This window comes from Ylistrum balloti, unplaced genomic scaffold, assembly GCF_031769215.1.
Source record: "Ylistrum balloti isolate Yb309-2 unplaced genomic scaffold, AGI_CSIRO_Ybal_v1 Utg369846, whole genome shotgun sequence".
NCBI classification, from domain to species: Eukaryota; Metazoa; Mollusca; class Bivalvia; order Pectinida; family Pectinidae; genus Ylistrum; species Ylistrum balloti.
The window spans coordinates 924,189-937,002 of NW_026782001.1; the positions used below are offsets into that span (position 1 = coordinate 924,189).

The 12,814-nt window shown below is 34.4% G+C and overlaps 1 protein-coding gene across 2 annotated transcripts in view; it reads right to left on the minus strand.

The window, feature by feature from the left end:
* LOC132545388 (extracellular serine/threonine protein kinase four-jointed-like) overlaps nt 1–12,814 on the minus strand; it is a 73,718-nt gene that overhangs the window by 41,899 nt on the left and 19,005 nt on the right. The window contains exons 1-2 of one of the 2 annotated variants that reach the window (XM_060209070.1): nt 8,008–8,090; nt 3,693–3,783 (exon numbers count right to left, since the gene is read on the minus strand). The gene's annotated coding sequence lies outside the window, so the exon portion shown is untranslated. Of the gene's footprint in view, nt 1–3,692; nt 3,784–8,007; nt 8,091–12,814 lie in introns of those variants that run through there. The other variant, XM_060209069.1, reaches the window with a different exon arrangement.

Consider the following 12,814-nt stretch of genomic DNA (forward strand, 5'->3'; position numbering starts at 1 on the left):
AACTTACCTGACGACAGTGTTAATTAACAGGTAACCACACCAGATAGTAGTAAACTTACCTGATGACAGTGTTAATTAACAGGTAACCACACCAGATAGTACTAAACTTACCTGATGACAGTGTTAATTAACAGGTAACCACACCAGATAGTAGTAAACTTACCTGATGACAGTGTTAATTAACAGGTAACCACACCAGATAGTAGTAAACTTATCTGATGACAGTGTTAATTAACAGGTAACCACACCAGATAGTAGTAAACTTACCTGACAGTGTTAATTAACAGGTAACCACACCAGATAGTAGTAAACTTATCTGATGACGGTGTTAATTAACAGGTAACCACATCAGATAGTACTAAACTTATCTGACGACAGTGTTAATTAACAGGTAACCACACCAGATAGTAGCAAACTTACCTGACAGTGTTAATTAACAGGTAACCACACCAGATAGTAGTAAACTTACCTGACGACAGTGTTAATTAAGAGGTAACCACACCAGATAGTAGTAAACTTACCTGACAGTGTTAATTAACAGGTAACCACACCAGATAGTAGTAAACTTACCTGATGACAGTGTTAATTAACAGGTAACCACACCAGATAGTAGTAAACTTACCTGATGACAGTGTTAATTAACAGGTAACCACACCAGATAGTAGTAAACTTACCTGACAGTGTTAATTAACAGGTAACCACACCAGATAGTAGTAAACTTACCTGATGACAGTGTTAATTAACAGGTAACCACACCAGATAGTAGTAAACTTACCTGACGACAGTGTTAATTAAGAGGTAACCACACCAGATAGTAGTAAACTTATCTGATGACAGTGTTAATTAACAGGTAACCACACCAGATAGTAGTAAATTTACCTGATGACAGTGTTAATTAACAGGTAACCACACCAGATAGTAGTAAACTTACCTGACAGTGTTAATTAACAGGTAACCACACCAGATAGTAGTAAATTTACCTGATGACAGTGTTAATTAACAGGTAACCACACCAGATAGTAGTAAATTTACCTGACAGTGTTAATTTTGTTGATTAAGTAATGTTATATCTGCAGTCTGTTCACCAGTTTTCTTAAAGAATGAACTAAACATATTGTCAACCATTTATTAATACTACCGTTTATGTCCATAATTGGCCTCCAATTCAATTATCTTATTACCTGCCTTCACACGGTGAATATCCAGGTGCTCTCCGAGCAGTTTTCCCATGCGTGTAGGTATTTTTGGCCCTATAGATTCACAGTATTTTTTTACAAGGTTTATACCTGGTTAGCTAAGTTATGGAGGGATATTTTTTATCTCTTAGAGAGCCTTGTAATGGACACTGTTGCTCGGAGGGTTTCACCACATTTTAGTGAACTCGTAAAAAAATGTACCCACCTTATATTCCTTACTCTGAACTTAACTTAAAAGAGAAATGTAATCTACACCCCCTCATCCAATGGGTAATTGTCCTGAGCTGGGCAATAAAATGGTTTAAAACGTTATTATATATCTGTAACGTAGAATCATGTTTGGACTTTAAAATTTGTATCAAACTGTTAAATGAGTGCAAACATTTTCATAGGGATTATATACAAGATATAAAATTTTCATGAGATAAGAACTTATGTCTTTAACGAAAACTTAATTAGATTACAAATATTAATGAGGCTTTAATTCATACCAAAAAGTCATTGTTTCGAAACTAAGAATAATTAATGTATTTTGATATCTTTGTGTATTTTTATCAAGACTATGTCAAATGATAAATTGGTGTGGTTGTATACAATTTGTATAATTTGTGAAAAAAGGAAGTTCTAGATGTATATTTAAAAAGAAGACGTGCTATTGTTTATACCTACAAACACTTTAATATAAGAGGGCAGCAAATCATACTGTAAAACACACAACATCAGAAGTGGTTGGGGGAGGGGGGGGAAGATAAATCATGTTGAAGTTAAGGTATTAACAGGTGCAAACATTTGCAGGTAAGGCTTAAAAAGGTGTTCTTATTTATACGTAATAGAGTAATGACGCCCATAACAGTTTCAATGTCATTGACTGAACACTTAAATAAATGGACCGTGTTTGTATATATCAGTAATAAATTACAGACTGGGATGTGTTCCTGGGAAAATCATAAATTTTTTCGGGTAGTTTTTGTAGGTAGGTGAGAAACCTGGAGCCATTTGAAGTTTTTGTCAATATGGTAACCTAGTTACTTAAGTTCCTCTTAAAAATTTCGAATATAAAAATTTTTAAAAAGTTGACAGTTGTTGGCTGTATGTACTTTTCAGACATATAGATATAAAAATACTGCTCAACAGAAAACTGCTAAATTCCAATCGCAAACATTTTCTTTTTGTCAGTGTGATGAATCGTAATCTTTGTTGATTTGCAGTTCTCAATTAAGATATTAAAACCTTGGGCTACAATACGGGAAAGTTTTAAAAGAAAATGAAAATCGATCTATTCAGATAATTCTGTATAGAAAACAATAATTAAAAATAACTTTTTTTGTATGTTTTTTGGTTTGGGAACAAAAGATTGTTGGTTTTTTTTGTTGGTCAGGCAGTATTAAGTTTAGGAAGATCTCGGACACATGACTTTCCTTCCTGATCTTTTGAAACTGTTTTTTCAGGTTGGTAAAAATATATTTCATAATGTGATTTATATAGTATAGTATGTTTATGACTTCTTTTTTTACCAAACGTACTTTGAACTATATATATCATATCAATTTTAGAATATTTCATTGTTGTGTTATATAAACCAGTAGCTGTATAGAACATGTACCTTAAACACATTTGTAACTGTCAGTAACTAGGTATAGACTATAGAAATGATGGTTCTGATATCATCACATCTGGCAATAGCTTATGCCTGAAAATAAGCCCACCAACACCTATTGGAGTTTCAAAATGACAGTAATGTCTGCTATATCATTGTCCCATGATAAGCCCATTTCCTGATCTGAGTCTGAAGTTTTGATTCCAAGGCATATTGGAGGATACAGGCAGTGCTTCCAGTATCACAGAGACCCATGTGTTGTGTATAGAATTTAGTTCAGAAATCTGTACATGTTTAAGACCAAGACAGGTGACATGGAATCAGCGCCAAAAATGAACAGAAACCTATACTGTAAATGTAACGTGTTTTAGTGGTAATTGTATTTCAGCACTTTTCATGATGAACACATTCTGTGAAATTATGATTACAATCATTGTTGATACAATAATTCATCATTATGCAAATTTGTTCAAGTTTAGGTATGCTCTAGAATTTTAATCGACAAAATAGAACGTTGACAGTAATTGTCTTTATTGTATTTCAGAATTTTCCATTATGTGACAAATGTTATGTCCAGAAATGTGGTTTATTGGTTGATTTATTGATGGTTTTTGCTATAAACAAATGTTATGTCCAATAGCAAGGTTGTTTAGCCAGTTAAATGGCCACTTACCTTATACTACTTACTAGAACAAATGTACTGGCACTTAGAATGAACGAGGATATCTTTCACTCTGGCTTAGTCAATCTTGCTGCTTACTAATCCTAGCATGCTAAAGGAACATTTATCTATTAGAGAAGACAGGAATCTTCATTTCCTTTTTCTACACATGAATTAAACATTCCCTCAAAGGACACAAATTCATCATCAACACAGTTGATATAGTGGTAGTACATACCTAGTCCCTGAGGTGGTGAGGGATCTGGGGTTGTCCATTTGTCTGGTGCTATGTTCCCCACCTTGATGAAGCCTCACTGGACCTGCTGGACCTACAAGCGAAGAGAGGAATACATGCTGTAAATTGATCCATACCCAGATATATGTATAAAACCTCCACATTTAATATCCTCTCAGACAGAAGAGATAAAACAAAATTGATTTTGTGCTCGTTTGTAATATCCCCTATGGTCGTGTCCATTCCTTCACACCTTCCCTATAGCCCATGTGCTTTATCACGACATTATCATTCTAGCCTCGTTTTATATCACACTAGCTTACAACAGTTTGTTTTCATTTAAAATAATACATAATTAGATATTTTTAAAGACATTTTCAGATACGTATATATATGTTTTTCTTCTGTAAAGTGGTATTTTTAAGGTATTAAACCTGTAAATATATTGTTTCTTGTAGTATCATTATTCAGACAAAGATGCCTAGTTGACAAGGCTTGGATGTCAATGCAGGTCTAATGCTGTTCCTAGATAAGCCCACATTCTGAATGTTTGTTGTTGGCCAAGCAGTAGTCCCAGTAACCAGGAGACTTAAACCAGGGTAAAGAAATCTGCCGACATGTGGAACACTTTTGTCGCCAAATGTTGTCAATTAATTGTTGTACTGTCTGCTTTATGATTTTTATGTTAAACTTCATTCTATATTAATCATATTGATGTTTACTTTGACAATATCAACACAAGAAAAAAATAATACATTTGTCACAGTTGACATAATGGTGGGAAAAATGGTTGATTACGATATTGGGAATGTTTATTCACTAAGCTAAGATATCCTAAATGACAATGTGCATATTTCAATCAAAGGGCAGGTGAGGAGATGGTATCAGAATGTGTTAAAGTACAGGTGAGGGACAAGGTCATTTGAGGATACAAAGGGGAGATTACTCTAAATAAACACTATTTATCCTTCAGCAAACATGAGACATTCAATTCACATGTACAATTTAATCAGTACAGAAGGAATGGTAAGATGGGATAAGAAAGCTTTCCGTATCATTGTCCTGGTGTCTAGACACAAAGACAAGGGCAAATAACTTGAAATAAAAGATGTCCTGATTTCTAATGTTAGCATGCGGTCTCTATGATAAAGGTTTACCATCACTGGCCATAATTACATATTTATAAACTAAACTCATGCAAAACATGAATGTTATTCCTGCAGACATTTGGAAGTTTTCTTGGTTGTTTTTAGTTCTTGCTAAAGCTATAAAGTCATATGAAGATGTCTATGGATGACAGGATCACTTAACTGTCATCACACTGGAATATTATGTGGACATGGTAGTATGACACCCTATCCAGTCACACCATACTGACTACATGGAAACTTTTATAGTGTCATCACACTGGAATATCATGTGGACATGGTAGTATGACACCCTATCCAGTCACACCATACTGACTACATGGAAACTTTTATAGTGTCATCACACTGAAATATCATGTGGACATGGTAGTATGACACCCCATCCAGTCACACCATACATGGAAACTTCTATAGTGTTGTCACACTGAAATATCATAACCTGAACTTGGAAGCAATGTGACACCCCATCAATTCACATGATTGTACTGACACAGAGCTCATATGTCTTTATACAAGGAGCAAAAATATCATTTCATGACTTTGGTGTGTCATTGTTAGAGACAGAACCCGTAACTTTCCTTACTTTGACAGATGCCCAACTCAAGGTTGAAAATAAGGAGGTGTTGAGGAAAAGTTCACTTTGATGAACACTAAAACTGATCTGTTACCCATACTGCAACACGTTGGAATTTTTTTCCCCTTTTCTGCTTTACTTCGTACTGATAGATGCCTGCATGTTGTTGTTGCTTTACTAAGTTTGGAGAAGACATTAAATCCACAACAAACCAGCAGAAAATATTGTTGTCGCATAAACCCCATAAAAATGCGGGCTGAAAAGGAATTCTATCCACCTCCATTTACTGATATTTCTTCATTTACTAAATGATCATATACGATCTAACAGTGTGAATGATGTGTGGAAATATTAACATTTCATTATCCAGTTTTTATTCAAAGCTCAAGGATCATGTTAATATTGACTTGGATGATTACAGCAAACTGTAAATGTAGAAATAGATTTACCCAAAAAACTTGTTCAACAGGTTTAGGTATTTGAATACTTATTATTTGAATGACATTGAAATGTTTTTGATAAGAAAATTGTCATGATTCTTTATGTAGCCATACTTGTGCAAATATTTGATTTAGCAAATAATTTGCACATACATGCATGTCATGAATGTGTGTTTACTTAGACTCACAGACACTGGAGTAGGGATATGTAATTAATGTTCGGACAACATTTTTACATTTAATATCTACAGGAACCGTTACAATGTATTCTCATTTCAAATTTACGGCAACTACCAGATTACGAAACTAACGGGTACAACTTGGCTTGTACACTGCAGATTTTGTCAATCTGTCAAAGACAATCTCAAGTCGGGTTGCATATAGTAATTGAACTGCTTTTGGTTAGCATTCATGGGCATATGATGCCAAACAGGATGAGGCCAAATTCAGTGCGGAGTTGTCTTTTCATGGTAATTTGCCTGTAGCCAGTTGGCATTCATATCAGGTAATTAAACAACTGACTATGTTAAGGTTGTACACTATGGTAACTATATAGATGAGAGAAAGGAATCCCTCTGGGGTGAGATTTAGGAATTTTCTCTTCTGTTTTCACTCAAAATCGCATTGAAATTCTTCGAAGATGTTAATTACGAAGAATCATCTGAGGAAAAGGTCGAGAATTCTTTTACCTTTCAAGAATTTAACTATTTTCTAATTTCTTCTTACCTATACATATTATTGTTACTTCAATCATTGTTGTGGTTGTCAGAGTATTAAAAGTGACCTGTTTGTTTTCAGTTTTCATGTATTTTGGTTCCAACATATCCAAGCTAACAAAGCACAGACAACAACCTCATTGCAACACTAAATTTTACCATAGACAAGCAGTGAAGAACAATTTTCAGATTACATATGAGGTTAAAACATTCTTGTGTCAATACATGTGGTATCAATCTATTAAGCAGTTTCAAACTGATTCAACTTGTTTAGTTTGGAGCTCTTCTGTAAAGGAAATACATGTTATAGGAAGGTAGCATATATCCTTAATTCAATGTCAGTTATCAAGGATATACAATTTAGTGTCTGTGCCTACAAGTCCCTGTTGACATAGGCAGTATTTTACATTGAAGTCTGTGATTAGAACAAGCTGTGGCGTTTCACACTTGGTTAACAAGTTATTGGGTGTAATTGTGAAATCTGATCTCCCCAATCACCAGGTTCGGATACACAGAATGCATGCATGTGTGAGAGGGAGTCAGTATGGGTTAGGTACCGTACTCCTTGGCATGTAAGGCTGATATTGTTTCTACAAACATGAAAAATATGAGATATTCCAGACATAAGGTTTGGAAGGGCTGCCTTGAAGAGCTAGTCTCATGTATCTGTGGACTTTCGGTCAACCATGGACTTTATCAAGTTTGCATAGTTTTGTGTCCAGAATATGTCACTCTTGACTTAATTACAGTCAAAATCAGCTAGAGTTGGCAGTTTCATAAAAAGGCAAAAAATTCTTTATCAGCTACTTTTGATGCTGGGACAAGATGGTGGCAACCTTTCCTAAATGTACAGCACAAATGTACATTTTTGCATTCAGAGTAACACAGGTTTTAAATTGTCCCAGTTTATTCTATGTTTCAAAGCCAGAAATTGAATCTGGTTGTATGTTAGTTAAGGTTGCTGTTTCACAAAATGCATTTAAAACATGTTTCAACACCTCAGTCTAAAAGCTGCCTTTTCTGGAAATCAATTTAAAACTAGAACATTTCCAATTTCTGTCTATTACATTAGAATCCTGTACAAGGTGTTTTACACAAAGCCTGAGTAAATATCTTGATACAGAGTAAGCATTACTTCTATGATTCAAATCTGCATATTTTCTGAACTGAACACACGTCATGTTGTGGGAACCAGTAGCTGTATATTCAGGAAATATCAAATGGCATACATCATATTCTGTTGTGCTAGAGTCTATACATCTCATCCTGTACCAAGCCTAAATGTTACATCCTGATTGGTATTAAATTGTAATTCATGAGTTTGGTTTCCTCCTTGAAACTTTTATGAATAAAATTGGACTCAATGCAAAATTTATCTTTTTGTTCAGGAATGAAGTTAAACTTCTGAAAAAATCTGAAAATTGATTTCAAATCACGTACCTGAAGGAATTTCAGTCTCAGCTGTGTGTAATTTGTAACTATCCCGCTAAGAATAGGTTTTATGTACCAGCTATGTTAACGAGGATTTGGAGAATAGACTGTCGAACACCTGTGGTTGTATATATAGACACCTGAGGCAGTGATATAGAGAACCAAGACAATGCAACAGAGAAATCTCATACCCTTGTAGCTCACAGGTAGCAATATAGGTACGCCAACGACCTATTCACAAATATCTGCTCAAGCATGGACAAATATGTAATTCTTCATTGTGCATTGTTGAACAACGTTATGATATCAAGCTGCATACATTTTTTTTCATATAAGATTTTAAATGTTTTTATGTATGTTGAGCTTGTTATCTTAGTTGGTTTTTTTTTTCAAACTTGTAAGAATTTAATTTCCTGTTTTCTATTGAGTAATGTAGAATTTGATAACAACTTTGATGAAACTGTCTGACAATTATGAGCATCCACTGGCTATATATTTCAAACAATTTATTGAAATAGATTGAGAAAATGTTAACAAACATCTAGACCTAATTAAATGTGAGATATGGTAGGCCTACTGATTTAAAAATTGCACTTCTAGTGTCTCATAACATTATATACAAAACACCACAGATAAGAAAAATTGATATAAAAGAATTTTCTTATTCGGGAAACAGTATAAAAAAAAATGAAAGTGGTTTTCTTTGATAAATGATGAATCTTAAATTTACAAACTAAAAATAACTACTTTGGACAGAATTTAAGATGTTTACTTTGATTCAATTCATCACTGTCACATTAAATTTAATAATTGCTTTTACTTCAAAAACAAAACATAGACCTGCCAAAAAAAACCTGCGAAACAAAAAGATGTATTATTTATGGAAAATCTTACTCTTTGATAAAGATATTTGATACTGTAAACACAAATCATCGTTTATTTCTGTACATTGAGGGCATGCAGATATCATATTCTGTGCAATATTGTTCAGTGATATACTAACACATCAGAAATAAAGTGATTTTGAATGTGTTTTACTGAACAGATTCAAATTAATGTGAAGGTATGGTAACCATATAGATTGTATTTGATTTATATAGAGTTATCTCCCTTAAGTTTATTTTTCAACATACCTTTTATATGTCATTTATATATGAAGAATGACTTCCTTCCAATCATGAATGTTCCCATAATCATTATACTTTTGATTTATGTAGTTATAATCTCCTGTAGGTTGTATGCTCCTGTAATTATTATACCTGTGATTTATGTAGTTATCTCCCCTAGATTATATGTTCCCATAATCATTATACCTGTGATTTATGTAGCTATCTCCCCTACATGGTATTGCTCCTGTAATCATTTTACCTATGGTTTATGCAGAGTTATCTCCTCCTGATTATATTGCCCTGCTGATAGGGCATTAGAATTGACCTGCTGCCTCCCTGGGTGGCTCTATTTGGGATATGATCTTTTCTTTCCTTTCTAAACTACTATTTCCCCCTAATGCCTCCCCCCTCCCACGACAATGCTGCACTGTTGACTTTAAGTTGAGCTTTGCCCAAATGAGAATGTCTGCCCCCAGACTGAGACATGCTAGAGTATCTGATACTGGTAGTTACTACTCTGTATACTGTTTACCATTGTGGTAGTGAAAGGGCTATATTTATGATTAAGTTACCACTTCTCAGAATTAAGTTAACACTTCAGTGTGGTAGTCTTTCAGGTCAGCTGCAGTTCGGCTGCAGTTCGGAAGTGTCACAAGAAGACTTACAATATCACAGCCTTCTGCAAACACCTACACTCAAAACATTCAATCCATTCAAGTGTCTGTCCTTCCATTGTTGTCGAAAAGACGTTAAACGATATAAAATCAACACTTACTAGCTTTTTCCGATTCATGTTAATATAATCTACATAATGAGGACTATTAATATCAGTTTATATCAACTGACCAAAAAATACACAATATTTCATCAATCCTCAAAACTGAGTGTTATAATAGCATATACATTCTTATGTATCATCAAGTGTCAACAATTAGCTTATTCTGAAAAAATAAAGATATTACAAGTATTGTAGTGTAGAACTCTTGTGGAAAAAAGAGATTTATGTAACAATAAATGTTATGTACACCCTGAAGTCAGCAGCTGGTGGAATCTGGGAGTTTTGAAATGTAAAGAGTAATTTCCTGTACAGCAAGAGGTGTCAGTTCATGGATATCAAAATAGCGTTCTAGTATAAATAGTCAGATTGTTTACATTGGGATTCTGTAGTGGAGTGTCAAGACAGGTAATTTCCTCTACAGTTGTCAAACTGTTAATTAACACTTCACACCAAGGTTTGGTTTTCAAGGAAATTTCAAAACCAGGTGTGCTAAGGAAACATTGCATACATGCAAGGGGCCTTATATGATTGTGGGATGGGAGGTGGGGAGGGGGTAGAGGATGGGAGACCTGATAGGATAATTATGGAGGGAGAGGGGCCTGATAGTGTGGTGTTGGGGGATGGGGAGGGGGTAGAGGATAAGGGACTTGAGAGAGAGGGGTTCCCCCAACCTCTAAATATGGATTAGATGGTTTGAGGATGTAAATATTCATATGTGAATGATGGACTAAATGAAATGAAGGAGGCTGGAATGTGACACAAATTAAAAAGTAAAAAGGACTTCAAGGAGAAAGATGGAATTGAGAGGTTGAAAAGTAACATTCAGGGAAGGAAAATTCAGTGGAAATTACTGTAAAATTATATGTTATATTGGGGCTCAAATTGGGTGATTTTCTAAACATAAACATTTCCCTTATCACATGGTTTTGTGGATAACTCTTGATCACATACTTCTGGTACTATAATTCAGCTGAAATTTTACCTTTGTATCATCTAATGGACTTATTAACTTGTGAAAATAAATCTTACAAAATTGAATGATTTTAAATACTTTTTAAGATTGGAGAGTTTAATCAAAAGGTGATAATATTGAGTAAAAATATAGAGATGTGACAAATTGAAGGAAGAATAGAATAGGAATTGAGATGCCCAAGGAAAACTGTCAAAAATGGGGGAAGGATTGGGAATGGACGAATCACAAAGGGACGAAAAGGAAAAGAAGAGGGAATTACTGATTGGAAAAGGGACTGCCTTTATCACTTGTCCTCCACTTGGGTTGGAGGTATACATGGAGAAGTCGCCACATACTTACTGGCCACAGGTCGGTGGTTCCCACCCCCCCCCTACCACCCAAGCCTGACATGTCCTTAAATGACCCTGGCTGTTACAAGGATGAAAAGCAACAATAAACAAAGGGACATACAAAGGATGACTGGAGATGACATAAGGGTTAAGGAATTGTATTGAATACCTGTATTAGATATATATATCATATGGTTATATTTTTTTTTGTTACTGATAATAGTATAAACAGGATGGGGATTTGGAGGATTTTTTTATAAAACTTTCACCAGAAGTAAGCTAACTTTCCTTTCCTATTCTTCGATAACGGTTGTTGTACTCACATCTGTAGTGGTTAAAGGCACGTAATGATTACTTTGTGTAATTCAGGGGAGGAAAAAAGGCCACTTGAGCTGTGAAAATATACACCATTTGGTTGTTCGCCAGTCTGATAAAACAATTCAGCCCATCAAACTTCAAAGGCTGAGGAGAAGGTTACAGTCATAAATTCAGTAAACAGTGGAAATTCGGGTTTTAAGAACAACCATCTGAAATTACATCAGATGTCGACAGGAAAAATGACATGTATCATATAAAAGCCGAGAATATAATAAGTTTGAAGTTTTGCGAGGCGTGCTTACGTTTTGTACAAGCTTTTGTTATTTGGTGAAGGAAAAAAGAAGGAAGGATCTTTGTGTTAAATTTGTCACAGGTGAAAACAGCAACACAAGTATGTAATTATTAAATTTCCTCACATGACTGCCTGCTTGTGAGATAGGCCTTCCTCTGTCAGGAATTTTAACAGAAGTTCACACATGATGTGTAAAAGGATATAGCTTGAAGTGGAAGAAAAAGATCCAGGCCCGCAAAGTAATTAGTTACACATGTCAAACCACTCATATTAATGATTGGATGTGTGTATACTATAAAGCAATATGTAACATTTTCAGGAACAATGTATTTGGTAATTTACCAGATGTTTGATAGAATGAAGAAAATGTGTGGACTTCACAAACAAATCTTGGGTTATTTTATGAATTTGCACGTTTTGTTGTGTTAGCAATATTCTTTTAATTGAGAAATGAAATGTAATGTCCGTGTGAAAAAGATTTTTTTAATTTTCAAAAATAATATTTGACATTATTCATTGAAGATATTGTAATTTTTGTTATTGCCTATTTGTGTAACAGTTAAATACATGGTAACTAAGAGACATTCCTTCTGTGTACATTTGTATGAAGTTTTAATCATGAAGTGAATACTGCAATATTTTACGACAAGAGACCAATAGTTGGTATTAACCCTACCTATAACTATTGAAGTAAAAGTTCAAACAAATACTGTTTTACTGTCTTGCATGAGACAAATCCTCTACTTTCGCATCAAAGTTTCTGTGTTGACCCTCCCATCCCTCGCTTATGATGACATAAATGGAGAAAGAAATGTTCTCGTGATATATGAAAAGTAAGGAAATGTGTACCTTACACACTGTCATATATGTCATTTCCTTCCTGATATAAACTTTTTATCTACGAGACTGCATCCTGGCTTTACAACCTTCATTCTGCTACAAATTACGTACTCATCTGTATACCGAAGGAAATACTCAGTTAAATATCAAGATACTAATTTTACAGATAAGAAATTT